Below are 27265 nucleotides of genomic sequence, written 5' to 3'. Positions count from 1 at the left end.
GCCCCTACATGCAGTATTATGCCCCATGGTGGCCCCTGAACACACAGTATTATGCTACATAGTGGCCTCAGCATACAGTATTATGCCCAATAGTGGCCCCTGAACATACAGTATTATGCCCCATAGTGGCCCCTGCACACAGGATTATACCCCATAGTGACCTCTGCACACAGTATTATATCCCATAGTGACACCAGCATACAGTATTATACCCCGTATTGACCCCTGCATACAGTATTATGCCCCATAGTGACCCCTGCACACGGTATTGTAACCCCTGCACACAATATTATAGCCCATAGTGACCCCTACACACAGTATTATGCCCCATAGTGACCCCTACACACAGTATTATGCCCCATAGTGGCCCCTGCATACAGTATTATGCCCCATAGTGACCCCTGCATACAGTATTATGCCCCATAGTGACCCCTGCGCACAGTATTATGCCCAATAGTGAACCCTGCGCACAGTATTATACCCCATAGGGACCCTTACCCACAGTATTATGACCCATGGTGGCCCCTGCACACAGTATTATGCCCTATAGTGGCCCCTGCATGCAGTATTATACCCCATAGTGACCCCTGCATACAGAATTATGCCCCATAGTGGCCCATGCACGCAGTATTATACCCCATAGTGACCCCTGCACACAGTATTATACCCCATAGTGGCCCCTACATGCAGTATTATGCCCCATGGTGGCCCCCGCACACAGGATTATACCCCATAGTGACCCCAGCATACAGTATTATACCCCATATTGACCCCTGCATACAGTATTATGCCCCATAGTGACCCCTGCACACAGTATCGTGACCCCTGCACACAGTATTATAGCCCATAGTGACCCCTACACACAGTATTATGCCCCATAGTGACCCCGACACACAGTATTATGCCTCATAGTGGCCCCTGCATACAGTATTATGCCCCATAGTGACCCCTGCATACAGAATTATGCCCAATAGTGACCCCTGCACACAGTATTATACCCCATAGGAACCCTTAAACACAGTATTATGCCCCATAGTGGCCCCTGCATGCAGTATTATACCCCATAGTGACCCGTGCATACAGAATTATGCCCCATACTGGCCCCTGCACGCTGTATTATACCCCATAGTGACCCCTGCACACAGTATTATTCCCCATAGTGACCCCTACACACAGTATTATGCCCCATATTGGCCCCTACATGCAGTATTATGCCCCATGGTGGCCCCTGAACACACAGTATTATGCCCCATAGTGGCCTCAGCATGCAGTATTATGCCCCATAGTGGCCCGTGAACATACAGTATTATGCCCCATAGTGGCCCCTGCACACAGGATTATACCCCATAGTGACCTCTGCACACAGTATTATATCCCATAGTGACCCCTGCATACAGTATTATGCCCCATAGTGAACCCTGCACACGGTATTGTAACCCCTGCACACAGTATTATAGCCCATAGTGACCCCTACACACAGTATTATGCCCCATAGTGACCCCTACACACAGTATTATGCCCCATAGTGGCCCCTGCATACAGTATTATGCCCCATAGTGACCCCTGCATACAGTATTATGCCCCATAGTGACCCCTGCGCACAGTATTATGCCCAATAGTGAACCCTGCACACAGTATTATACCCCATAGGGAACCTTACCCACAGTATTATGACCCATGGTGGCCCCTGCACACAGTATTATGCCCTATAGTGGCCCCTGCATGCAGAATTATACCCCATAGTGACCCCTGCATACAGAATTATGCCCCATAGTGGCCCCTGCACGCAGTATTATACCCCATAGTGACCCCTGCACACAGTATTATACCCCATAGTGACCCCTACACACAGTATTATGCCCCATAGTGGCCCCTACATGCAGTATTATGCCCCATGGTGGCCCCTGCACACAGTATTATGCCCCATAGTGGCCTCTGCACACAGTATTATGTCCAATAGTGACCCCTGCACACAGTATTATGCCCCATGGTGGCCCCTGCACACAGTATTATGTCCCATAGTGGCCCCTGCGCACAGTATTATGCCCCATGGTGGCCCCTGCACACAGTATTATACCCCATAGTGGCTTCTGCACACAGTATTATGCCCCATAGTGGCCCCTGAATACAGTATTATGCCCCATAGTGGCCCCTGCACACAGTATTATGCCCTATAGTGGCCCCTGCATGCAGTTTTTTACCCCATAGTGACCCCTGCATACAGAATTATGCCCCATAGTGGCCCCTGCAAGCAGTATTATACCCCATAGTGACCCCTGCACACAGTATTATACCCCATAGTGACCCCTACACACAGTATTATGCCCCATAGTGGCCCCTACATACAGTATTATGCCCCATGGTGGCCCCTGCACACAGTATTATGCCCCATAATGGCCCCTGCACACAGTATTATGTCCAATAGTGACCCCTGCACACAGTATTATGCCCCATGGTGGCCCCTGCACACAGTATTATGTCCCATAGTGGCCCCTGCGCACAGTATTATGCCCCATGGTGGCCCCTGCACACAGTATTATACCCCATAGTGGCTTCTGCACACAGTATTATGTCCCATAGTGGCCCCTGAATACAGTATTATGCCCCATAGTGGCCCCTGCACACAGTATTATGCCCTATAGTGGCCCCTGCATGCAGTTTTTTACCCCATAGTGACCCCTGCATACAGAATTATGCCCCATAGTGGCCCCTGCAAGCAGTATTATACCCCACAGTGACCCCTGCACACAGTATTATACCCCATAGTGACCCCTACACACAGTATTATGCCCCATAGTGGCCCCTACATGCAGTATTATGCCCCATGGTGGCCCCTGCACACAGTATTATGCCCCATAATGGCCCCTGCACACAGTATTATGTCCAATAGTGACCCCTGCACACAGTATTATGCCCCATGGTGGCCCCTGCACACAGTATTATACCCCATAGTGGCTTCTGCACACAGTATTATGCCCCATAGTGGCCCCTGAATACAGTATTATGCCCCATAGTGGCCCCTGCACACACAGTATTATGCCCCATAGTGGCCCCTACACACAGTATTATGCCCCATAGTGGCCCCTGCACACACAGTATTATGTCCTATAGTGGCCCCTGCAAACAGTATTATACCCCATAGTGACCCTTACATACAGAATTATGCCCCATAGTGACCCCTGCACACAGTATTGTGACCCCTGCACACAGTATTATAACCCATAGTGACCCATACACACAGTGTTATGCCACATAGTGGCCCCTACACACAGTATTATGCCCCATAGTGGCCCCAGTACACAGTATTATGCCCCATAGTGACCCCTGCACACAGGATTATACCCCATAGTGACCCCTGCACACAGTATTATACCCCATAGTGACCCCTGCATACAGTATTATGCCCCATAGTGACCCCTGCACACAGTATTATAGCCCATAGTTACCCCTACACACAGTATTATGCCCCATAGTGACCCCTACACACAGTATTATGCCCCATAGTGGCTCCTGAATACAGTATTATGCCCCATAGTGACCCCTGCATACAGTATTATGCCCCATAGTGACCCCTGAATACAGTATTATGCCCCATAGTGGCCCCTGCACACACAGTATTATGCCCCATAGTGGCCCCTGCACACACAGTATTATGCCCCATAGTGGCCCCTGCAAACACAGTATTATGCCCCATAGTGGCCCCTAAACACACAGTATTGTACCCCATAGTGGCCCGTGCACATAGTATTATGCCCCATAGTGGCCCCTACACACAGTATTATACCCCATAGTGACCCCTACATACAGAATTATGCCCCATAGTGACCCCTGCACACAGTATTGTGATCCCTGCACACAGTAATATAACCCATAGTGACCCCTACACACAGTATTATGCCCCATAGTAGCCCCTACACACAGTATTATGCCCGATAGTGGCCCCAGTACACAGTATTATGCCCCATAGTGAACCCTGCACACAGGATTATACCCCATAGTGACCTCTGCACACAGTATTATATCCCATAGTGACACCAGCATACAGTATTATACCCCGTATTGACCCCTGCATACAGTATTATGCCCCATAGTGACCCCTGCACACGGTATTGTAACCCCTGAACACAATATTATAGCCCAAAGTGACCCCTACACACAGTATTATGCCCCATAGTGACCCCTACACACAGTATTATGCCCCATAGTGGCCCCTGCATACAGTATTATGCCCCATAGTGACCCCTGCATACAGTATTATGCCCCATAGTGACCCCTGCGCACAGTATTATACCCCATAGGGACCCTTACCCACAGTATTATGACCCATGGTGACCCCTGCACACAGTATTATGCCCTATAGTGGCCCCTGCATGCAGTATTATACCCCATAGTGACCCCTGCATACAGAAATATGCCCCATAGTGGCCCCTGCACGCAGTATTATACCCCATAGTGACCCCTGCACACAGTATTATACCCCATAGTGACCCCTACACACAGTATTATGCCCCATAGTGGCCCCTACATGTAGTATTATGCCCCATGGTGGCCCCTGCACAAAGGATAATACCCCATAGTGACCCCAGCATACAGTATTATACCCCATATTGACCCCTGCATACAGTATTATGCCCTATAGTGACCCCTGCACACAGTATCGTGACCACTGCACACAGTATTATAGCCCATAGTGACCCCTAAAACAGTATTATGCCCCATAGTGGCCCCTACATGTAGTATTATGCCCCATGGTGGCCCCTGCACACAGGATTATACCCCATAGTGACCCCAGCATACAGTATTATACCCCATATTGACCCCTGCATACAGTATTATGCCCCATAGTGACCCCTGCACACAGTATCATGACCCCTGCACACAGTATTATAGCCCATAGTGACCTCTACACACAGTATTATGCCCCATAGTGACCCCTACACACAGTATTATGCCCCATAGTGGTCCGTGCATACAGTATTATGCCCCATAGTGACCCCTGCATACAGAATTATGCCCAATAGTGACCCCTGCACACAGTATTATACCCCATAGGGACCCTTACACACAGTATTATGCCCCATAGTGGCCCCTGCATGCAGTATTATACCCCATAGTGACCCCTGCACACAGTATTATTCCCCATAGTGACCCCTACACACAGTATTATGCCCCATATTGGCCCCTACATGCAGTATTATGCCCCATGGTGGCCCCTGAACACACAGTAATATGCCCCATAGTGGCTTCAGCATGCAGTATTATGCCCCATAGTGGCCCCTGAACATACAGTATTATGCCCCATAGTGGCCCCTGCACACAGGATTATACCCCATAGTGACCTCTGCACACAGTATTATATCCCATAGTGACCCCAGCATACAGTATTATACCCCATATTGACCCCTGCATACAGTATTATGCCCCATAGTGACCCCTGCACACGGTATTGTAACCCCTGCACACAGTATTATAGCCCATAGTGACTCCTACACACAGTATTATGCCCCATAGTGACCCCTACACACAGTATTATGCCTCATAGTGGCCCCTGCATACAGTATTATGCCCCATAGTGACCCCTGCGCACAGTATTATGCCCAATAGTGAACCCTGCACACAGTATTATGCCCCATAGGGACCCTTACCCAGGGTATTATGACCCATGGTGGCCCCTGCACACAGTATCATGCCCTATAGTGGCCCCTGCATGCAGTATTATACCCCATAGTGACCCCTGCATACAGAATTATGCCCCATAGTGGCCCCTGCACGCATTATTATACCCCATAGTGACCCCTGCACACAGTATTATACCCCATAGTGACCCCTACACACAGTATTATGCCCCATAGTGGCCCCTACATGCAGTATTATGCCCCATGGTGGCCCCTGCACACAGTATCATGCCCAATAGTGGCCCCTGCACACAGTATTATGTCCCATAGTGGCCCCTGCGCACAGTATTATGCCCCATGGTGGCTCCTGCACACAGTATTATATGCCATAGTGGCTTCTGCACACAGTATTATGCCCCATAGTAGCCCCTGAATACAGTATTATGCCAAATAGTGGCCCCTGCACACACAGTATTATGCCCCATAGTGGCCCCTGCACACACAGTATTATGCCCCATAGTGGCCCCTGCAAACACAGTATTATGCCCCATAGTGGCCTCTGCATACAGTATTATGCCCCATAGTGGCCTCTGCATACAGTATTATGCCCCATAGTGGCCCCTAAACACACAGTATTATGCCCCATAGTGGCCCCAGTACACAGTATTATACCCCATAGAGGCCCGTGCACATAGTATTATGCCCCATAGTGGCCCCTGCACACAGTATTATACCCCATAGTGACCCCTGCATACAGAATTATGCCCCATAGTGACCCCTGCACACAGTATTGTGACCCCTGCACACAGTATTATAACCCATAGTGACCCCTACACACAGTATTATGCCCCATAGTGGCCCCTACACACAGTATTATGCCCCATAGTGGCCCCAGTACACAGTATTATGCCCCATAGTGACCCCTGCACACAGGATTATACCCTATAGTGACCCCTGCACACAGTATTATACCCCATAGTGACCCCTGCATACAGAATTATGCCCCATAGTTACCCCTGCACACAGTATTATAGCCCATAGTGACCCCTACACACAGTATTATGCCCCATAGTGACCCCTACACACAGTATTATGCCCCATAGTGGCTCCTGAATATAGTATTATGCCCCATAGTGAACCCTGCATACAGTATTATGCCCCATAGTGACCCCTGCGCACACAGTATTATGCCCCATAGTGGCCCCTGAATACAGTATTATGCCCCATAGTGGCCCCTGCATACACAGTATTATGCCCCATAGTGGCCCCTGCACACACAGTATTATGCCCCATAGTGGCCCCTGCAAACACAGTATTATGCCCCATAGTAGCCTCTGCATACAGTATTATGCCCCATAGTGGCCCCTAAGCACATAGTATTATACCCCATAGTGGCCCGTGCACATAGTATTATGCCCCATAGTGGCCCCTACACACAGTATTATACCCCATAGTGACCCCTGCATACAGAATTATGCCCCATAGTGACCCCTGCACACAGTATTGTGATCCCTGCACACAGTATTATAACCCATAGTGACCCCTACACACAGTATTATGCCCCATAGTGGCCCCTACACACAGTATTATGCCCCGTAGTGGCCCCAGTACACAGTATTATGCCCCATAGTGACCCCTGCACACAAGATTATACCCCATAGTGACCCCTGCACACAGTATTATACCCCATAGTGACCCCATGCTTACAGTATTATGCCCCATAGTGACCCCTGCACACAGTATTATAGCCCATAGTGACCCCTACACACAGTATTATGCCCCATAGTGACCCCTACACACAGTATTATGCCCCATAGTGGCTCCTGAATACAGTATTATGCCCCATAGTGACCCCTGCATACAGTTTTATGCCCCATAGTGACCCCTGCGCACACAGTATTATGCCCCATAGTGGCCCCTGAATACAGTATTATGCCCCATAGTGGCCCCTGCACACACAGTATTATGCCCCATAGTGGCCTCTGCATACAGTATTATGCACCATAGTGGCCCCTGCACACACAGTATTATGCCCCATAGTGGCCCCTGCACACACAGTATTATGCCCCATAGTGGCCTCTGCATACAGTATTATGGCCCATAGTGGCCCCTGCACACACAGTATTATGCCCCATAGTGGCCCCAGTACACAGTATTATACCCCATAGTGGCCCCTGCACATAGTATTATGCCCCATAGTGGCCCCTACACACAGTTTTATACCCCATAGTGGCCCCTGCGCACAGTATTATGCCCCATGGTGGCCTTTGCACACAGTATTATACCCCATAGTGGCTTCTGCACACAGTATTATGCCCCATAGTGGCCTCTGCATACAGTATTATGCCCCATATTGGCCCCTGCACACACAGTATTATGCCCCATAGTGGCCCCTGAATACAGTAATATGCCCCATAGTGGCCTCTGCATACAGTATTATGTCTCATAGTGGCCCCTAAACACACAGTATTATGCCCCATAGTGGCCCCAGTACACAGTATTATGCCCCATAGTGGCCCCTGCACACAGTGTTATGCCCCATAGTGGCCCCTGCACACAGAATTATACCCCATATTGACCCCTGCATACAGTATTATGCCCCATAGTGACCCCTGCGCACAGTATTATAAACCATAGTGACCCCCAAACACACAGTATTATGCCCCATAGTGGCCCCTACACACAGTATTATGCCCCATAGTGGCCCCTGCATACAGTATTATGCCCCATAGTGAACCCTGCATGCAGTATTATGCCCCATAGTGACCCCTGCGCACAGTATTATGCCCCATAGTGAACCCTGCACACAGTATTATACCCCATAGGGACCCTTACCCACAGTATTATGACCCATGGTGGCCCCTGCACACAGTATTATGCCCCATAGTGGCCCCTGCACGCAGTATTATACCCCATAGTGACCCCTGCATACAGAATTATGCCCTATAGTGGCCCCTGCACGCAGTATTATACCCCATAGTGACCCCTGCATACTGAATTATGCCCCATAGTGACTCCTACACACAGTATTGTAACTCCTGCACACAGTATTATACCCCATAGTGACCCCTACACACAGTATTATGCCCCATAGTGGCCCCTACACACAGTATTATGCCCCATAGGGGCCCCTGCATACAGTATTATGCCCCATAGTGACCCCTGCATACAGTATTATGCCCCATAGTGACCCCTGCGTACAGTATTATGCCCCATATTGAACCCTGCACACAGTATTATACACCATAGTGACCCCTACACATAGTATTATGTCCCATGGTGGCCCCTGCATACAGTATTATGCTCCATGGTGGCTTCTGCACACAGTATTATGCCCCATAGTGGCCCCTAAACACACAGTATTATGCCCCATAGTGGCCCCAGTACACAGTATTATGCCCCATAGCGGCCTCTGCACCCAGTATTATGCCCCATAGTGGCCCCTGCACAAAGTTTTGTACCCCATAGTGAACCCTGCATACAGTATTATACCCCATAGTGACTCCTGCACACAGTATTATACTCCATAGTGACCCCTGCATACAGAATTATGCCCCATATTGACCCCTGCACACAGTATTCTGACCCCTGCACACAGTATTATAACCCATAGTGAACCCTACACACAGTATTATGTCCCATAAAGGCCCCTACACACAGTATTATGCCCCATAGTGGCTTCTGCACACAGTGTTATGCCCCATAGTGGCCTCTGCATACAGTATTATGCCCCATAGTGACCCCTGCACAGAGTATTATACCCCATAGTGGCCCCTAAACACACAGTATTATGCCCCATAGTGGCCTCTGTACACAGTATTATGCCCCATAGTGGCCTCTGCACACTGTATTATGCCCCATAGTGGCCCCTGCACACAGTATTGTACCCCATAGTGACCCCTGCACAGAGTATTATACCCCATAGTGACCCCTGCACACAGTATTATACCCCATAGTGACCCCTGCATACAGAATTATGCCCCATAGTGACCCCTGCACACAGTATTCTGACCCCTGCACACAGGATTATAACCCATAGTGAACCCTACACACAGGATTTTAACCCATAGTGAACCCTACACACAGTATTATGCCCCATAGTGGCCCCTATACACAGTATTATACCCCATAGTGACCCCTGCACACAGTATTATGCCCCATAGTGGCCCCTGCACACAGTATTATACCCCATAGTGACCCCTACACACAGAATTATGTCCCATAGTGGCTCCTGCGCACAGTATTATGCCCCATAGTGGCTCCTGCACACAGTATTATGTCCCATAGTGGCCCCTGCGCACAGTATTATGCCCCATGGTGGCCCCTGCACACAGTATTATGTCCCATAATGGCCCCTGCACACAGTACTATGCCCCATGGTGGCCTTTGCACACAATATTATACCCCATAGTGGCTTCTGCACACAGTATTATGCCCTATAGTGGCCTCTGCATACAGTATTATGCCCCATAGTGGCGCCTGCACACACAGTATTATGCCCCATAGTGGCCCCTAAACACACAGTATTATGCCCCATAGTGGCCCCAGTACACAGCATTATGCCCCATAGTGACCCCTGCACACAGTATTCTGACCCCTGCACACAGGATTATAACCCATAGTGAACCCTACACACAGGATTATAACCCATAGTGAACCCTACACACAGTATTATGCCCCATAGTGGCCCCTATACACAGTATTATACCCCATAGTGACCCCTGCACACAGTATTATGCCCCATAGTGGCCCCTGCACACAGTATTATACCCCATAGTGACCCCTACACACAGAATTATCTCCCATAGTGGCTCCTGCGCACAGTATTATGCCCCGTAGTGAACCCTGCACACAGTATTATACCCCATAGTGACCCCTGCATACAGAATTATGCCCCATAGTGACCCCTGCACACAGTATTCTGACCTCTGCACACAGTATTATAACCCATAGTGAACCCTACACACAGTATTATGCCCCATGGTGGCCCCTGTACACAGTATTATGCCCCATAGTGACCCCTACATACAGTATTATGCCCCATAGTGACCCCTGCGCACAGTATTATGCCCCGTAGTGAACCCTGCACACAGTATTTTACCCCATAGGGACCCTTACCCACAGTATTATGACAGATGGTGGCCCCTGCACACAGTATTATGCCCCATAGTGACCCCTGCACACAGTATTATACCCCATAGTGACCCCTGCATACAGAATTATGCCCCATAGTGACCCCTGCACACAGTATTCTGACCCCTGCACACAGTATTATAACCTATAGTGAACCCTACACACAGTATTATGCCCCATGGTGGCCCCTGTACACAGTATTATCCCCCATTGTGTCCCCTGCACACAGTATTATACCCCATAGTGGTTTCTGCACACAGTGTTATACCCCATAGTACCCCTGCACACAGTATTATACCCCATAGTGGCCCCTACACACAGTATTATGCCCCATATTGGCCCCTGCACACAGTATTATGTCCCATAGTGGCCCCTGCGCACAGTATTATGCCCTATGGTGACCCCTGCAGACAGTATTATACCCCATAGTGGTTTCTGCACACAGTATTATATCCCATAGTACCCCTGCACACAGTATTATACCCCATGGTGGCCCCTGCACACAGTATTATGCCCCATAGTGGCCCCTGCACACAGTATTTTGCCCCATATTGGCCCCTGCACACAGTATTATACCCCATGGTGGCCCCTGCACACAGCATTATACCTCATAGTGGCCCCTTCATCCAGGATTATACCCCATTGTGGACACCCATGAACAAAGATAAAAAAAAACCCTCTTACTTACCTATCCCTGGCTCCGCTGTACTTCCTGCTGATCGCGGCCATCTTCAATGACGTCCGAGACGTCATGTGACCCGGGGGGCCTGCGTTGCAACGCAAAGGACGGATGTGATTTCTGGGACGTCACGCAAGTAGGCCCGAAGCCTGACCGGAGAGGTAAGTAACACAGTTTTTTTATGTTCCCTTACCTCTCTTTGGCCTCCGGTCATTATACTCGGGGGTATTTTCAGACCCCGGAGTATAATAATACTGTTTGCGGGGCCCACAGCGTCACTTACCGATCCCGGCTACTGCCAGGATCGGTAAGTAAATAGGGCCTGTTACCGTTTGGAGTAACTCCAGCCAATAACGGCTTTAAAAAAACAAAAAAACAAAAAACAAAACGCAGCGGTATTGGCTGTCGCCGGGCCCCCTTACGTCCCAGGCCCTGTGGCAGCCGCTACCTCTTCTGCCCCGGTAGTTACGTCCCTGGTGTAAATATTTTATATGTTTGTGTAAGGTGCATACATTTTTATTTTTGATAAGAAATAGTTCAAAAAATTGTTGAAATAGTTTATACTACATAATATGTATTGAATATGTAAAAGCAATAAAAAATTCTTGTTTATCTGGATTTCACAATAAAGTGATGATATCTTACCTCTGGTGACTCGCTATTAGCGGTTCTCTTCGTAATCCGCAGGTGTCGATCAGGTGTCTGTAATAAAAAACTGTCGCTTTCTGTCGCTTCTGTCGCTTTCTCACAAGTGGGAGCAATAGGGAGCCGGTCTAATCTCTAAAAGAGCAATCGCTGACTGGCACCAACTGACGTTTCTTTTCCAGGTTTGTAGCCGCATGCTGTGATTCTATTGGCTGATGTTTGCGGCACATGCCAGGATAAGTCATGCGGCACATGCCAGTGCCAGTTATACTGCAGTAAAATATATTACATGTATTCTCTATTATGACAATTAACAGAAATTTAGAAAAACTCAGCATTGAAAGTCACATATAAAAAAAACAGATCAAAAACATTAACATTAAAGTCATGTCAGGAGAGAAATGTAAAGAGCTTGAAATATAAATATTAGAGATGAGCGAACACTAAAATGTTCGAGGTTTGAAATTCAATTCGAACAGCCGCTCACTGTTCGAGTGTTCGAATGGGTTTCGAACCCCATTATAGTCTATGGGGAACATATACTCGTTAAGGGGGAAACCCAAATCCGTCTCAGGAGGGTCACCAAGTCCACTATGACACCCCAGGAAATGATACCAACACCCTGGAATGACACTGGGACATTAGGGGAAGCATGTCTTGGGGCATAAAAGTCACTTTATTTCATGGAAATCTCTGTCAGCTTGCGATTTTCGCAAGCTAACTTTTTCCCATAGGAATGCATTGGACAGCGCTGATTAGCCAGAGTACGGAATTCGACCAATCAGCGCTGGCTCTGCTGGAGGAGGTGTCTAAGATCGCTCCACACCAGTCTCCATTCAGGTCCGACCTTAGACTCCGCCTCCTCCGGCAGAGCCAGCGCTGATTGGCCGAAGGCTGGCCAATGCATTCCTATGGGTATGCAGAGACTCAGCAGTGTTGAGCCAGTTCTCCTCAACTACACCGTGTGCCGGTCAGCCTGTGCGAGCTCGGCACACACTCAGCTCTGCATCACCGCTGGCGTTGGCCAGCATTGATTGGCCAGTATACAGAATCAGTATACAGAATCAGCAGAACCCTTGTGCACCCTCGACTCTGCTACATCTGAGCCGAGGGTGCGCTAGAACCCTTGTGCACACTCGGCTCTGCTACATCAGAGCCGAGGGTGCAGTAGAACCCTTGTGCACACTCGGCTCTGCTACATCAGAGCCGAGGGTGCAGTAGAACCCTTGTGCACACTCGGCTCTGCTACATCAGATGTAGCAGAGCCGAGGGTGCACTAGAACCCTTGTGCACACTCGGCTCTGCTACATCAGAGCCGAGGGTGCACTAGAACCCTTGTGCACACTCGGCTCTGCTACATCAGATGTAGCAGAGCTGAGGGTGCACTAGAACCCTTGTGCACACTCGGCTCTGCTACATCAGATGTAGCAGAGCCGAGGGTGCACTAGAACCCTTGTGCACACTCAGCTTTGCTACATCAGATGTAGCAGATCCGAGGGTGCACTAGAACCCTTGTGCACACTCGGCTCTGCTACATCAGAGCCGAGGGTGCACTAGAACCCTTGTGCACACTCGGCTCAGCTACATCAGATGTAGCAGAGCTGAGGGTGCACTAGAACCCTTGTGCACACTCGGCTCTGCTACATCAGATGTAGCAGAGCCGAGGGTGCACTAGAACCCTTGTGCACACTCAGCTCTGCTACATCAGATGTAGCAGAGCCGAGGGTGCGCTAGAACCCTTGTGCACACTCGGCTCTGCTACATCAGAGCCGAGGGTGCACTAGAACCCTTGTGCACACTCAGCTCTGCTACATCAGATGTAGCAGAGCCGAGGGTGCACTAGAACCCTTGTGCACAATCAGCTCACGCTAATAGAATGCATTGGCCAGCGCTGATTGGCCAATGCATTCTATTAGCCTGATGAAGCAGAGCTGAATGTGTGTGCTTAGTGCAACTACTCCACCGGTGTAGTTGAGCTAAGCACACACATTCAGCTCTACTTCATCATGCCAATAGAATGCATTGGCCAGTGCTGATTGGCCAGAGTACGGAATTCGACCAATCAGCGCTGGCTCTGCTGGAGGAGACGGAGTCTAAGGTCGGACCAGAATGGAGACTGGTGTGGAGCGATCTTAGACTCCGCCTCCTCCAGCAGAGCCAGCGCTGATTGGTCGAATTCCGTACTCTGGCCAATCAGCGCTGTCCAATGCATTCCTATGGGAAAAAGTTTATCTCACAAAAATCACAATTACACACCCGATAGAGCGCCAAAAAGTTATTTTTAATAACATTCCTACCTAAATAAAGGTTATCCCTAGCTATCCCTGCCTGTACAGCTGTCCCTGTCTCATAGTCACAAAGTTCACATTCTCATATGACCCGGATTTGAAATCCACTATTTGTCTAAAATGGAGGTCACCTGATTTCAGCAGCCAATGACTTTTTCCGATTTTTTTCGATGCCCCCGTTGTCGTAGTTCCTGTCCCACCTCGCCTGCGCTGTTATTGGTGCAAAAAAAACGCCAGGAAAGGTGGGAGGGGAATCAAATTTTTTTGGAGTTTGCCACGTGGTGTTCGATTCGAATCGAACACATCGAACAGCCTGATATCCGATCGAACATGTGTTCAATAGAACACTGTTCGCTCATCTCTAATAAATATGTTACACATGGCTGATAGTGTGTGCATCTCCATTCTTATTATACAGTAAGGCTTCATGCACCAGTGTATGGCCAGTGATTGGGTGCAGCAGTGATGTGTGTATACAGCACCTGCAGATATATCTTCGAGGCAAGGGCCAGAAGGAAGTGTTGGAAGCAGCAGTGAGCAGGACAGGTAAATATAGCTTAGGGCTCGTTCACATCTGCGTCCGGTCTCCATTCTGCAGGTTTCCGTTTCCTGCACAAAACAGAGGCAGGAGACGGTAACCTGCAGGAGTCTTTCTCACCCATTCATTTGAGTGGGTTTGAAAGATGTCCAGCCGTGAGCGCCGGTGAGCGTTTTATGCTCTCCACCGCGAAACCGGGTTTTTTAAACCGGACACAGAGTCGGACATGCAGTACTCTGTGTCCAATTTTAATAAAATGGTTTTGCGGCGGAGAGCATAAAACGCTCACCGACGCTCACGGCCGGACCAGGTCTGGCAGGTTTTGCAGAAGACGGAAACCACAGAACGGACTGCCGAATGCAGGTGTGAACCTAGTGTTAGTATTTTGTCCTATTTTTAAACATTTCCTGCACCACACCAAAAATGTTTTAACTTGGAAAAACCCTTTCAGTGCTTCCTAGGAGAGAAGACAATGCAATGATATGGACTGGAATGGTACATTAGGCTCAAAATATACTAAAAACGAAATACATGCTCACAAATGAAGAAGTCCTTCTACATAATGACTATGCTTTCTTTGCATGGGAAGAATATGCAAATCTGACTTCCATGATGTAATTAGGATGCCAGTGCCTCAAGTATGCACACCAATAGAGGGCGCTGACTGAGAATGTGCAAGTCTATCTTCCATGATGCAATTAGGAAGACAGAGTCTCAGTCAAGACATCCAATAGAGGGCGCTCCCTTTAACATCATGCCGACCTTCTCAGAGGCCTTTGTTTTTGAAATGATGTTGGGATTTTACCAGATACAGTCTCTCAGCCAAGGACAGCTGTTTTGATGTACTTGCATCTCATCAGCTTGGCGCAGAGAGGACTGGTCTGGCAGAGGTGAGAGGCTTAGACAGCGTTGAGGGGATATCGTCACTCCATAGGGAGAGACCACCATTTAGGTGTGTGGAGTCTTATTAAGCCATGAGCGCTCCACTGTGCAAAGGAACTATGCTTTCTTTGTAATAACTAGGACAGAGACCACCCATTATCATGCAGCATGCTGCAAACACTCAGTGTAATGCTTGGATCAAACCCACTAACACACCCACACACACAGACTGTTTGTAGGAAAGTGATAAATGTGATGTTATGTGGATAGCACAGCTACAGAGCACTTGTCATCAGTTTCAGTATGTTGTTCTAAGTATATATTACACAGTCTGAGGGTTTATTCATATAACCAGTTTACAAGAAATGGACTACTTCAGTCAGCCATAACATTAAAGCTACTGATGGATACTACTATAGGCCGTAACGTATGGTCTAATCATGCCCCCATCCTCCCATCCCTGACAGTTCTTGAACAGTGTAGACTATAATGTGTGTGGTTTCCGCACAAAACATGCGGAGAGAAATCCTGCAAGCAGCACTTTTCTCATCTCATGTTTTGTGTGTAAACCAAGCGGAAACCACATGGACTCCATTATAGTCTCTGCGGTTCTCGGGTTTCCTTAGGTGACTACTTTTTTATGCATTTAGGTTGCCATTCAGGGGGCCCCCAAACAGACTCCCCAAACGTAAACCTGAACGCAGATGTGACCCGGGACTAAAGTGGCGACTTCCCAGGCCAGTACTTCCTTCACCATCCTGGATGTGATGAGACCCCTCTCTTGATGCAATGGAAAGTGCTACAAAGCATTCTATGGGGAATTTTATTCAATAAGATTTGAGTGCGTGATGTGAGAGGGCCCTCTAGGCAGAAAATTTTCATTCTATCCCATAAACTGCCCATGGATTTCCAAAGAGGCCTCCAGAATTGCTGGTCTGAGTGTCCATGCTACCCATCACATCTAAAAACATCTACAGTGGGCTTCTGAGCATCAGAACTATACAATGTAGTAAAAGATGAAGGTGGGCTGGTCTGCTCACTACATCTGTGCTGGATGTCCGTCCAATGCAGATCTGTCATAAATCACAGCACACAAAAGTGTTGCAAGCCTGACTTTTTCATCTGATGAATTCAGATTAGAAAGTTGGACACCCAACAGATACCGTTGTAGTCAATGGGGTCCCTCAGGCTCCATTATTCTTATTAGGGGGGTTATTACTGATAAGGAGGAACTATTACTGATATAGGGCACTGTTTGTAAGCGGGGACTATTATTTATAATGAGGCGCTATAATAATTGATGAGGGGGTGCAAAATCTATTAGGCGGTACAAAGGTGGTTATTTGAATTGTGTGTGGGTATAAGGAGAGGTGATTGTTACTGTTTTGTGGGCAGAAAGGGGGCACTATTAAAGGGAATGCCACTGGAAAAATTATGGCCTTGTTGGTATATCAGCATTTGGGGCTCTGCTTTTAATTTTGTCCAGGGCTACAGTTTGTCTCAAATTGGCTGTGGCCGGAGACTCCATCACAGATGTCAACCCAGCCTTACTTGTACTGCACAACCTTACAGGGAAGGTTACATAGCGGAATAACACTTTCTGATAGCTGTAGCATTAGATTTTAGGAATGAGTACATGAGGCACAGTCTGGCAGATTAAATCCCTCAATTTGCATCAGATTAGAGTATTTTCCAGAATGATAAATAAAATAGATCTCCAATAATTTTTTCCTTGTTGGTCTGAGATTTGCAGAACATACACAGTGCACAAACCCCATTGTGTCTTGTATAGTAAATCTCTGGATGTCACAAATAAAGTCATTTCTTTATGATATGCTGAAGCAGTTACAGAATATCTGAAATAATGAGTAATATGTGCCGTATGCCTCGGAAAGTGAGAATATCAGCCAAGTTGAGCACTTTGTATACACAGTACACACACAGCAGCGGAGGAGTTACACTGTAATATATGATATTATTTCCATATAAAGTAAAAGAACATCGCTCTTATCAACACGAAACTAGAATGTTCTGAGCGGTGGCCACTGCATCGCAATTCTGATTAAAAAGAAAAGAAAAAAAAACATCACAGCACATCAAATGTGATGTGAACGGGACCTAATCTGAACCTTGGCAGCATAATTGTGAGAATGTTGAATACATAAATATTTTATTAAAAAAAAAAAAAAAAAAAAATTAACTTCGAAATATTGAACTTAGTTAATCTAATTATAAAGTTCTGCAGTTTTCCATGTTTGTTTCACCTGAACTGTTAGGCTTAGAGTTCACACGGGGTATTTTGGTTGTGCGGTTTTTCTGCACGTTTTTTACACGTGTAAAAAATGTCATTGAAGTCAATGGGAGTCTGATTTTTACATGTGTATTCTTTGACACGTGTATTATGCAAAAATGAGCATGCGTTTACTCCGTGTGCACGGGCCCTAACATGTGATTTTGGCTATACAGTGAATACTGTAAAACCCCCCAAAAGTGGCGCAAATACGATTCTCTATTTCCACCTGTCTATTTCTGACAACTTTTTCAGGTTCCCAGTACATAATATGAACTATTAAATGGCACCATTACAAATTACAGTTTGTCCCACAACAAAGAATCCATCATACGGCACTGTAAACAGAAAAGTAAAAAAGTTATGGCTTTTGGAAAGAGGGGAATAAAAACGAACATCAAAAAATGGCTGCGACAGAAAGGGGTTAAATCCCATCCACTACACTGTTACAGTATATCACAATGGGCTAGCTTCTGGTGATTCCACCATTACTAACCCACTGCAAACTTGCCCTGTGTCTCCCCATGCTTAAAGAGGGTATTTTTGACTTTTGTTAAAGATAAATGTCATCAGATTCATTCCAATTTATTATGCTGCGTTTGTCTGCTATTAATGTTGCAGACATTTTTTTGTCTGTTCCATTTATCTAAATAGGATTTAGAGCAACCCATGTAATTACTGCCAAAACAATCCCATTGAGATGAGTGAAACTTATTGCCAGTCATATAGATTTCTGCAACATAATGGTTTCGCCCTTATGCATGTACAAAAAAAAAAAATTCTATATATATATAAAACAAACTGTAGGTCGTTAAAGTCTGCCACCTTGTGGCTAGTTGTAAAAATGTAACTGAAGTGTCAATATTCAGTGAAAATCTGCAGAAATTCTACATAGAATTTTTAAACATTATCCAAATTATACCAATTTACAAAAAACAAACTACTAATTTGCTAATAAAATCTGCTACAAATCCTCCATAATAGAACATTATTTATCTGGCAGTATTCTGACAACTTCCCAACAGTCCCCATTTTGATAGTAAACCACAAAAGGGTTGGGATTTATGTAAATGTAAAGTGACGGAGTATCATATATATATATGCAGAAAAAGATTAGATGTGCATATACAAAATAAAGTTATTTTCATATATTATGGAAATATTTGCAGTGCCATAGGTGCTTTATGGCCATTGTCTGGGTGTCACAGTATGCATCTCTCACAATGTTAGTTGTCACTCAGGTTTAAGTGTCAGTGTACACAGTTTTTTGGTGCTGATTTTGACGCTGAATCCACATCAAAATCAGCCTCCAAAAATAGCCTCCCAATAGAGACATGGTTCCTGAAAACTATTCTAATAAATTCTGCCCTCTGAAAACTGTTCTGTCCCAATGTGTTCTCACACATCAGTTTACATCCACATGTAAATGCGTAACAAAATGTGGGGTGCAATTTTTTCTTTAACCCCTTGTGAAGCTGAAAAATTTGAGACTAAAGTAACCCAGTGAAACACCTGTAGGGTCAGAGTAATTACTATACCCCTTGATAAATTCCTTGAGGGGTCTAGTTTCAAAAATGGAGACATTTGTGGAGGGGTGGGTCCACTGTTCTGGCACTTCAGGGACTCTGTAAAAGCAACATGGTGCCTGAAACAGACTCCAGCAAAATCTGCCCTCCAACATCCCAATAGTGTGGCTTCCGTTCCCACATCATTGAACAAGGACAGCAGCGGAGAAGACAGCGTAGGAGCCGGGGGACAGGTAAGTAACAGTAGTTTTTTTATGTTTTTATTCCCCTGGGTCTCCGATTATTATACTCTGGGGTATGAAAAGACCCCAGAGTATAATAATTGTTTATGGATGTCCACAGTGGGACATAATAGTGCGTGCAGGGGCAACTATGGGGGATAATACTGTGTGCAGGGGCCACTAAGGCAGTGCCGCACCTCCCATGAGGCGACCTGAAGCGAGCGCTTCAGGCGGCGCTATGGCAGGGCCTCAGGGAGGGCGGCATTTTTTCTTACCTAAGCCAGTCCAGGACAAGCTGTCCTGGACTGGCTTAGTACGGAGCGGTGGATTGGGGAGGCCACTGAAGCAGCGCTGCTCCGGCAGCCTCCCCTCACACTCAGGCAGAGAGCAGGCCTGCTCTCAAGCCTGTGAATGGCGCTAAGCCCCGCCCCTCCGCCAAGCCCCGCCCCCTCACACTCAGGCAGAGAGCAGGCCTGCTCTCATGCCTGTGAAACGGCGCTAAGCCCCGCCCCTCCGACAAGCCCCACCCCCTCCGCTAAGCCCCGCCCCTCCCGGCAGGGGGGGGCTTTCTCTCGTTCGCTTCCGGCGGCGAGAGGGACAGGTTCACCCCTGCACTAAGGGACATAATACTGTGTGCAGGGGCCACTATGGGGCATAATAGAAATGCGTAGGAGGGGGTCGGTCTAGGTTTTCGGCGTCGGTGTCGGGGGGGGGGGGGCATGTCAAAAGTTCGCCATGGGGCCCCGCCATTCCTAGTTACACCATGTGGCCATACATTAGATTACATCTATATCCACATTTGGAATAATTTCATGGTCGGGAGAAATTGCACAACAGGTTGTAGAATACACTTTCCCCCTACGCCCAACAGCAGCACAACTGGGGTAATCCTGCCCCTATGAGCTGTTAGGACAGGTGGAATATTTAATTACCTAACAGCAATTAACCCCTATAAGAGGTCAGAGGACCAACTCCCCTTTGTGTTTTTTTCTGTCCTGTGGGACAGGACAGGTGGACGGGGGAGAGGTGCTTTGGCCTCCTATAGGGGTCCCCTCTCCCCCCCTAAAGATTGTACCTTGCTGCGTGGCTCTCTCCCTGCGCCGGTCCGGGTTCCCTGCTGGAGCAAGTGGGTGTCACCTGATGGTCCCCGGGATCTTCTGCTTCCAGTATCCTGGGTGATGACCATTGTATCTAATCCTCCGCTCTGCAGGCGGCATCGCGGACGTCCGGGCGCTGCAGGTTGCGGCAGGTAGGAACCTTTTGTCTGCCGGCGGGGGCTGGGAACTACTTCTCAGCTCCCAGGTTCCGTCCGAGCCGGGGACTGCTTCCGGGGAAACCACGCATGCGCAGGCCGCGCGACTAAGGTATGTGCCGCGGCAGGCTGCGCAGGATCATAGGAAACAATGAACAGCAGGTAAGCAACTGCTGTTAGTGTGTCTTCCCTCCCCCCCCCCCGCTTGCTCGAAGGGGGGGCGAGTTGTTATGAAATTAGGTGGAGCTCGGACCCAGGTGAAGGGGGCGTGGCTCCTCCCCTGTCCCTCCCCCAGCCGACCAATTTAAACCCCCCCTCCACCACAGTATGGTACCTGTCGCTCCGGTTGCAGGTACTTCTGAAGCATTGCTGCCTCAGGAGAAGCTCAAGAGCTGGAAGTTCAACTGCGTGTTATCAAGGTTGGTGGTGGTGGTGCTGGGGGGAGGGGCTGCTGCTGTTGTGGCTACTGTTGTTGCTGAGGTCCGGATTTTCTGTTTTATGCTGCTTCTTTCCTCCTAGTATGTCCTCCTCATCCTCTTCGACCCTCCCTCGGAGGAAAACCACTGCGAAGAGGAGACATCTGTCTTGTGCCCGATGTAATATCCCCCTCCCTGACGCCTGTGAATACAGGTACTGCCAGGGATGTAGAGCGCCTCCCTCCGAAGCTACCCCAATCAGAGAGATGGTCTCCTGGGTTAAGGACTTCGTGTCCCAGTCCATGAGGAAAGTGGATGAGACCATTTCCCACCTCGCCAAGAGGCCTCGGTTGGAGCCTTCTGAGCCCTCCCTCCCGCCCCTAGAACGCCTTCACATCGGGGAGGTTGAGTCTTCAGAGGAAGACCCGGTGGTGGTGGAGAAGGAGGTGTTTCCCCTCGAAAAGATGGGTAGACTTTTCAGAGTCCTCAGATCATGTGATCGGGAGGCAGGGGAAGGGCCAAGCAGGAGGGCAAAGTCCTTTAAAGCTAGTGCGGACCTGGTCCAGGTAATGGAAGGCGAGTGGAGGCGTCCCGAGAAAGCATTTACACCTTCCGCTAGGTTCAGGGCACTTTTTCCTATATCTGAGTCCCAGCAGGGGGCCTGGGGACCACCGCCAAAAGTAGACGTGGCAGTTGCCAAACTATCCCGCCGCACAGTCCTGCCAGCCGAGGACGGCTCAAGTCTGCAGGACCCGTTGGACCGCCGCGTAGAGGGGTCCCTGAGGCGGGCATACTCTGTCGCCTCGTCGCAGGCCTCCGTGGCCATATCGGCTAATGAGGTGGTCTCTGCCCTACAGGCCGAACTATCTTCCCTTGCTAGGGATATAGACACGGGGGTCCACCGGGACGACCTCCTATCGGCTATGTCCGATATTAATTTATTGGTGGACCACTTGGCTGAATCCTCCAGGTCGCAACTAAGACTCGCCTCCAAATCTATGGCCCTCACCACTGTGGCCAGGCGACCGTTGTGGGTTAAACCATGGAGGGTGGACAACTCCTCCAGACTAGGGCTTTGTACCCTGCCCTTTGAGCCCGGTAGGCTCTTTGGCAAAGCCCTGGACAAAATCATGGAGGATCTGGCGGACACTAAAACTAAAAATCTGCCGCAGCCGCCAGAAAGGAGAAGAACTGCCTTTCGAGGCCGAGGGTCCTCCACCAGAGGTTTCAGGGGGCGTGGACGCTCCGCTCCCCAGGGCCGAGGTAGAGGACGCGGTACTTTCCGTGACCGTAAGAAGGATCCCTGACCCATTAGTGGTCTGCCATCCTGGGAGAAAGCGGGCCCGTCCATCTAGGGCCCCGACGCAAAGGTCCCAGGGTCCTTGGCTACATCTAGGCTCCACCGGCCGAGAGAACATCTTGCCCTTTTTAGGGCCCCAAACAAATTCATCTTTGAGTACCCGTCCAGAAGGATCTCCCTCCAGGCTTCGTGGTTTCCAGAATCTTGGGCGAAGGACTCAGGTTCATCTTCGACATAGACCGCTTCCGTCTCGGGATGCGGCTTCCTTAGGGAACCTTCAGGCCAGGTACACTCGCAGGATCTCTCATAGCTCGGCCCAGGACCTTAGATCAATGGGACGAACACCCAGATGGAAAACCTTGTCTTCAAGTTTCCACCCTCCCAGATGGCAGAATTTCAGCCCCCCCTATCTCCAGGGGAGTAGTATCCACGGGTCTTCCCCCAGCTCCCTAGTAGGGCTGGGGAGCCCTTTAGGGGGACAGAAGGCCTCTCAGAGCCAGGATCAAAGAAGACCCGTTAAGATTTTTCACGATTCCATCAAATCGAATCCAGTTCCGGGGATTCACCAGGGACTCTCCTACCTGGAGGCACCTTCTCTATGTCAAGAAGCTGCGAGTCCGGAATCGCTGTCCCTAGGGACTAAAAGAGCCTATCCAGTGAACCATCAGTGCCCGGCCATGATTGGCCCGGCAGACCCATCTTCACGATGGCAGGTCCTTGGTCAGGTTTACCTAGACCCTGTTGACCACAGATGCCTCCCGGTCCAGGGGAGCTCATCTGGGGGAGACCCTGGTACAGAGCACCTGGTGTTACCTGAAGAGAACGCGCTTACCCAGCTGGCAAGAAAGTACCAGAGCTCAGGTGAAGCTTCTGACGTGGACTCCACAAATTCGGGAGTAAAGAACCAGGACGGACAGCCTGTTCACAGCCGTTTACGGTCATCCCGGACAGAGGACGAGAACCCTCTCCACGTCACCAGACGCCAGGATCCTCATCTATTTGGATCTATGTATTCCCCAGCGGCCAGCGGTTCAAATTCCAGGTTACAGTCGGTGGGACTGACTCACCAAAATGCGGAGGACCTTAGCCAGGTCATCCCCAGACCAGGATGCTCTCCACTATCCTATCAAAGGATGAGGTCTCCCCGAGGTGGATCTGATGGCCACCTCAAACGGCGCTGCAATATAGGAACGTCGCTCCCCAGTTCGGGAAGACAATCCTCCAGCGCTGTATGCCCTGTCAATACCAGGGAGGATCAGACGGAAGTGCGTCTACCCTCGTCAACTGAGGATTCGGAAGGTATTGACAAAACGCAGGCAGAACCGGAACTTGGCAAGGAAATCGCCATTCTGGTTAAAAAAGGGCATGGTTCACCGTCCTCACTCTCATGAGACGGAGGAACACCTGGAGGCTTCCACCAGTGTAAACTCTGGTAACCCGGAACAGCCGGCCCTATCAAGGCCTGAACAGATGCAACCTCACTGCCTGGAGGTCAGCCAGCCTTTAGCTGGCAGAAGAGGATTATCCCAGGGAGTGCTAAGAACTTTGGCGCACTCAAGAGCAGAGTCAACTAACCAGAGCTACCAGAGGGTCGCCCGAATCTTTCAGAACTGGTGTTCGAGTAACCAGCGCGACCCTGATAGGAATGCAGTCTTGGAGTTCCTACAAGACGGCCTGGAGAAGGGGCTAGCACCTGCTACCTTGAAAGTCCAAGTCTCAGCTCTGTCCGCACTCCTGGAGACCCGGCTAGCACTAGATCCTCTGATTAAGCAATTTTTAAGAGGGGCTACTAGACTCCGTCCTCAGGTGCAGCCACCGGTCCCGATCTGGGACCTGGCCGCAGTTTTGCAAGGGCTCTGTGCGCCCCCCTTTGAGCCCCTATCTGAGGTGGATTTGAAGTACCTAGCATACAAGATAACTTTCCTGTTGGCAATAACCTCCGCCAAGAGAGTCGGTGAGCTACAAGCCCTAGCGGCCTCTGAGCCATTTATAACCTTCTTTCCAGAGTGCAACTGAGGTTTGTCCCAGGATTCTTGCCAAAGGTACCCACGCCTCAGAATGTTAACCAGGCAATCGTCTTACCAGCGTTTTTTCCCTCTCCCACCTCTGAGTGGGAGGAAAGGATGCACAAGTTGGACTTGGTGAGAGCATTGCAGATTTATCTAGAGCGGACTGCGTCCTTTCGGAAGTCAGAGAATTTGCTGATCAATGTGTTTGGCCACACCAAAGGGACCAAAGCATCCAAACCAACTCTATCAAGATGGATTAGAGAAGCCATTATCTGCTCCCTACGTGCTCAGGACCTCCCGGTACCAGACCTTATCCGTGCCCATGCCACCCGAGCAGTGGCGACATCATGGGCCGAGAGACGTTTTCTTTCCTTGGAACAGATATGTGCAGCGGCTTCTTGGAGTTCTCAGCTAACTTTCGCCAAACATTATAGACTTGAGTGGCGAACAAGGGAGTCCACAGCATTTGGACATTCGGTATTGGCATCAGCTTGCCAGAATCACCCGCCCTAAGGGAAAGCGATACTTGCTAAATCCCCAGTTGTGCTGCTGTTGGGCGTAGGGGGAACGAAAGATTGTGAATGACAATCTGTTTTCCCTTAGCCCAAACAGCAGCACAAGGCTCCCTCCCTATGCTGTAATTGTACTATTTGTTTGGATGTCATATTACTTCTGTTAAATAGATGTCTAAAACTTTACTTGCTACTAACACAAAGGGGAGTTGGTCCTCTGACCTCTTATAGGGGTTAATTGCTGTTAGGTAATTAAATATTCCACCTGTCCTAACAGCTCATAGGGGCAGGATTACCCCAGTTGTGCTGCTGTTTGGGCTAAGGGAAAACAGATTGTCATTCACAATCTTTCGTTCTCTTTTACCCCCTTGTGAATGTATAAATTCTAGAGCTAGTGACAAAAATTGAAAAGTGTAAATTTTACCTCAATTTTGTTTTAATTGCTGTGGAATTCTTAAAGGATTAAGAAACTTCCTAAATACTGTTTTCACTTCTTTCAGGAGTTCAGTTTTTAGAACGGGGTGAATTATGGGGGTTTCTATTAGAGAGGCCTTTCAAGAACCCTTCACAACTGAACTGGTCCCTTGAAAAATGTGTTTTGGAAATTTAGAAAATTATTGTTTGACTTGTAACCCTTATAATATGTAAAAATCATGAAAGGGGGATTAAAGTTTTAATGCAAAATAAAGCAGAGATATGGTAAATTATATGTATGAAGTAATTTGGTTAGAAAATAATCTCAGAATCACTTTGATAACTTAAAACATCTTAAAATTATTTCCACATAAAGGTTTTCTGGGCAGTCAACATTGACCGGATTCCTGTGTCACTACCATTATGAGAGCTGTGGGAGGAGTCAGCCACAGCTATCCCAGGTTGCCTGTTACCTACAGCCTCAGGCTTTGCTTATAGGCAGCACCAGTAACACCGCCACCCCATGCTCCTGCTTCATCACTGCCTGCTGCCCTGTGCACCATCACAATCTCAGGGGGTGACCATACTTCTGTGGGAGGACACTCCAATACATCAGCAACTGCACAGCAGGTTGAACCACTTGTGTACAGAAGTAATGTGAACCTGACCACTGTGATTGCCTTCTACCGGGCCATGGAGAGGAAGTTGGCTCAAGAACTGCAACAGAAATCCAGATTGCTGAAGTCATCAACATCATCCATGCCATCCTCACCTCCTGCCATTGGGATCACCATCTGTAGAAGCTGAGCACTGAGGAGGCTGCCACCAGTAAGCTTTGTGCCCCCCAGTCAACACCTGATTGGGGAACTCAAGATTTGTAACGCCTGGAGTTATTACCTGCATTCTCTTTCTAGTTGTACGTAGCCACCAAGTTTTTGGCCCTTATCTTGGTGTTGAACTAGTGGACACTATCCCAGGTACTTCTTGTTTTATCATACAGTGCGAACAGAGGATACTTCCCCAGTTCATCCTCTTGTGTTATTTCCCATGCTCCAGGATTGGACACCTAGGCACCTGTGCTCCGAAGTCCCTTATGTTTTTGTTGAGGCCCTGGGATTGGACACTCACACATCTATGCCTCATGGTCCTTTTTGTATTGTCGATGCCCCTTTTCCCCATATGTTTTCCGGTACCTGTGATGGACACAAATGTACTTGTGCCTCAGGTACTAGAGTTTCGCCCACGTTCCCCTTTCTTCGACCTTCGACCAGACTGTTCATTGTTGTATACATCGTTTTGTTTAACCCTTTCCTGTAATTCCTTCCATAATGTAGGTCTTGTATTTGCCAAGGGCGGCTTATGTTAAAATGGGGGGGGGGGGATAATTGCAGCATCAATGCTTATATTTTGCAGGTCTGTGTGTCTCTGGGTTATGTTTGTATGTCCTATCTATATATTCTGTGTTATATATATATTTGCTGCTTCCCCTTTGTTATTTCCCTGTGGCTCCCCTTTGTTCAAACTCCCATACATGGTACAGCCTTG

Source organism: Leptodactylus fuscus, chromosome 4 (assembly GCF_031893055.1).
Source record: "Leptodactylus fuscus isolate aLepFus1 chromosome 4, aLepFus1.hap2, whole genome shotgun sequence".
NCBI classification, from domain to species: Eukaryota; Metazoa; Chordata; class Amphibia; order Anura; family Leptodactylidae; genus Leptodactylus; species Leptodactylus fuscus.
This window is presented reverse-complemented; position numbering follows the sequence as displayed.